The sequence below is a fragment of the Oncorhynchus gorbuscha genome, linkage group LG04 (assembly GCF_021184085.1).
Source record: "Oncorhynchus gorbuscha isolate QuinsamMale2020 ecotype Even-year linkage group LG04, OgorEven_v1.0, whole genome shotgun sequence".
NCBI lineage: Eukaryota > Metazoa > Chordata > Actinopteri > Salmoniformes > Salmonidae > Oncorhynchus > Oncorhynchus gorbuscha.
Window position 1 is genome coordinate 27972275 of NC_060176.1, and position 4582 is coordinate 27976856.

The window sequence follows — 4582 nt, forward strand, 5'->3', positions numbered from 1 at the left end:
CTTGTGGAGGTGTAAAAAAAACAATTCTGAGGTCTTGGCTGATTTCTTTTGATTTCCCCATGACTCCTACACTCTAAGAAAAAAATGTACTATCTAGAATCTAAAAGGGTTCTTCCGCTGTCCCCATAGGAGAACCCTTTGAAGAACCATTTTTGGTTCCAGGTAGAACCCTTTTTGGTTCCAGGTAGAACCCTATTGGATTCCATGTAGAACCCTTTCCCCAGAGAGTTCTACCTGGAACCAAAAAGGGTTCTACCTGGAACCAAAATGGGTTCTCCTATGGGGACAGCCGAAGAACCCTTCTGGAACCCTTTTTTTCTAAGAGTGTATCAGCTAAAAACAAGAAGAAGCGGCTCCAGTGTGCACGTAATCACCAACACTGGACAATTGAAAAGTGGGAAAATATTGCCTGCTCCGACGAATCCCGGTTCCTGTTGCGTCATGCTGATGGCAGAGTTAGGATTTTGGTGTACGCAGCATGAGTCCATAACCTCATCCTGCCTGGTGTTAATGGTACAGGCTGGTGGCTGTGGTGGAATGATGTGGGGAATGTTTTCCTGGTACACGTTAGGTCCCTTGATACCAATTGAGCAATGTTTCCATGCCCCGAAGAAATCAGGCTCTTCTGGAGGCAAAGGGGGGTCCGACCTGGTGCTAGATGGGTGTACCCAATAAACTGGCCAGTGAGTGTATTTACGCACATACACACTGAGTGTACAAATCATTAAGAACACCAGCTCTTTCCATGACATAGACTGACCAGGAGAATCCAGGTGAATCTGTGATCCCTTATTGATGTCACCTGTTAAATCCACTTCAATCAGTGTAGATGAAGGGAAGGAGACAGGTTAAATAATTATTTTTAAGCCTTGAGACAATTGAGACATGGATTGTGTATGTGTGCCATTCAGAGGGTGAATGGACAAGACAAAATTATTAAGTGCCTTTGAACGGTAGGTGCCAGGCCCACAGGGGAAAGTATTCAGGCTCCTTTACTTTTTCCACATTTTGTTACGTTACAGCCTTAATCTAAAATGTATTAAATGTTTTTTTCTCTCCTCAACCTACACACAATACCCCATTTGTGGATTTTCTCTCATTCTTCTCTGCAGGTCCTCTCAAGCTGTGTGAGGTTGGATGGGGAGCGTCGCTGCACAGCTAATTTCAGGTCTCTCCAGAGATGTTAGATCGGGTTCAGGTTCGGGCTCTGACTTGGACACTCAAGGACATTCAGAGACTTGTCCCAAAGCTACTCCTGCATTGTCTTGGCTGTGTGCTTAGGGTTGTTGTCCTGTTGGAAGGTGAACCTTCGCCCCAGTCTGAGGTCCTGAGTGCTCTGGAGCAGGTTTCATCAAGGATCTCTCAGTACTTTGCTCCGTTCACCTTTCCCTCAATCCTGACTGGTCTCCCAGTCCCTGCCGCTGAAAAATATCCCCACAGCATGATGCTGCCGCCACCATGCTTCACCGTAGGGTGGTACCAGGTTGCCTCCAGACATGAGGCTTGATATTCAGGCTAAAGAGTTCAATCTTGGTTTCATCAGACCAGAGAATCTTTTTATCATGGTCTGAGTCCTTTAGGTGCCTTTTGGCAAACTCCAAGTGGGCTGTCATGTGCCTTTTACTGAGGAGTGGCTTCTGTCTGGCCACTCTACCATAAAGGCCTGATTGGTGGAGTGCTGCAGAGTTGGTTGTCCTTCTGGAAGGATTTCCCATCTCCACAGAGGAACTCTGAAGCTCTGTCAGCGTGCCCATCGGGTTCCTGGTCACCTCCCTGACCAAGGCCCTTCTCCCTTGATTTCTCAGTTTGGCTGGACAGCCAGCTTTAGGAAGAGTCTTGGTCAAACTTCTTCCATTTAAGAACGATGGAGGCCACTGTGTTCTTGGGGACATTCAATGCTGCAGAAATGTTTTGGTACCCTTCCCCAGATCTGTGCCTCGACACAATCCTGTCTCGGCTCCTACAGACAATTCCTTTGACCTCATGGCTTGGTTTTTGCTCTGACATGCACTGTCAACTGTGGGACCTCATATAGACAGGTGTGTGCCTTTCCAAATCATGCCCAATCAATTGAGTTTACCACAGGTGGTCGCCAATCAAGTTGTAGAAACATCTCAAGGACGATCAATGGAAACAGGATGCACCTCAGCTCAATTTCGAGTCTCATAGCAAAGGGTCTGAATACCTATGTAAAAAAGGTATTTTTGTTTTTTTATCTTTAATTAATTTGCAAAAATGTCTAAACTTGTTTTCGCTTTGTCGTTTTGGGGTATTGTGTGTAGATTGCTGAGGATTGTTATTCATTTAATCCATTTTAGAACAAGGCTGTAACGCAACAAAATGTGGAAAAAGTCAAGGGGTTTGAATATTTTCAGAAGGCACTGTGTATATATATAAATAATAGTGCATTAGAATATCAGTATACAGCTACCATAACATCAGGCTGACTTTGGCCTTAGAGGTTGCTGGCACAACTGACATTTGCTCTCCATCCAGGCGCACTGTACGAAGGCTGACCACTTGTCTCTCTAGCATGTTTCTGGGTGTGTTGGGAAAAAGGCAGACATTTCTGTTCTAACCAAATGAACAATAAAATATCTATTCTATACTATGCTATTTGATGATGGAATTCTGTAAATGTAGGCATAAGTTCATTGCAACTAGTCCATTAGGTCAATACTTTGAAGACGGATCTAAAACTGTCTCCACTTCTGTCTGAAGCTGACTAGAGACACAGATTTGCTATCCATTTTTTAATCATTTGATGTGCATGTTTTATATATATTTTTTGTTTTGCATTCGCTTCGAGATGTTATTAGATGAGGTGCTCATCAAGTGCAGGATGCATTTGCTCCATGTGTCTTTCGATCTGGTTGCATAGTAGACGGTCAAATTATATCAATGGCACTTTGGAGGGTTACCTTTGATAGGTGACAACAGTTGCATTTGACTATCCCAGTATTAGAAGTGGTGGTGGCTGAGGTGCGTAGTGACCCGCTCTATCCACTGGGGGATGATCGAGCTCTGCATGCGCTGCGGCACATGCTCGATTTGGACGAGGCACAACTCCTCAATAACACGCACAATGGGAAATAGGGGAGGTAGAGGCAACGGACATATGTGTGATGCGTTAACTTAACCGTGGGTTATTTCACATATGAACATAAACTTTAATTTGCCCTCTCTCCGACGCAGCTTCTTTGAATAGGCTGAGCTATTGATACTCGCAAGACCTGCGTTTTATATTGTTCCGCTTCCAGCACTGATGCAGCGGTGGATCTTTTTTCGGGAATGGGGGTGATACTCAATAGATAGATCCTGTTGAATTGAGACGAGACAACGTCGAGACGCGTCAAAAAAAGTGTCATCCACCGAGTGCAATCGAACCCAGATGTATAGGTGATATGTTCGCGGGTTGGATACGTCGAGGGATTTTAATATTCCCAAAACAAGATGCGAAATTGGGCAAACCAAGGAATTGCATCCTCACTTACAGCACATTTTGTAAGGTGCTGAAGCGATTTCGTTCGGCCTTTATCAAATGTAAGGAGAGTGTCTAAATGAATGAAGGTGGGGTATTTTTTTTAACAGAGTGAACACAATTTCGTGCGTAATTGAAGGAATGTTTATGATTAACTACACAGACTAATGTTGCAGTTATCATGCGTTGTCTGTCTCCTGTTGCCATGCTAGTTATTGTTATTATTACGATTAATGATTCATTCGTGTTATAAATATTGTCATTATAATTATTAGTATTATTAGACTTGTCGTGTTTTGCTGGTCTTAAGTTGGTGATGCGTAGGCTTTAGTGCATGCATCGCCCAAACACGGGACATGCATTTGAATACATACATTTGTAGGTTGTCTAATCGAACTGCTCTTTCTCCCTTGCAGCTGCTGAAGACGTCAGCAGAATAAAGTCATTCAGAATCACTGAAGGTGTACAGGATAAAAGGGCCGGTTTTCTCATCACCTAAGATGGCAACCAGGAGGGAACACGAAAATGCAAAAATGCCGTATTTCTGCAAGTACTCACACTGGAGTTAACCACCTGAGGGACACATGAGGTGGTTTTGTGAATATATTGTCCAATAACTGGTGATTTAATAGGCTGTACATTTGAAAATAATTTAAGGCCTACACATTCACAGCCTATATTTTCTTGGCTGTAATAATGATGTCATAAAATATGAGTTCGTTTTTACAAAAATATAGTAAGGTGTTTTATGTCAACGACAACGTGAACTGTGTTCAAAAATGGACCTTTAATTACGCATTATCAACTCACCTACGCCTCACTGAATAACAGGTGCCTGCTATCTGTCAAAGCAGGATCAACCAACCTGTGCGCCCTTTGCTACAACTTGTTACTTTCCATTGGCCTACACGAGTCGCTAAAGGGATCACATCATTCACTGGGAACTGAATTTACACCCTCCTCAAAATGGAGTTTGCCATGATAGGTTCAGATAATGGATGCAAAACTCGACTGCCTTACGGGTATGCTCGCGCACGGGAAAGGGAGCACGAAAGGGAGAGACAGGTACAACAGGCAACAGCCGCTGCTGAAGGTGCAGCA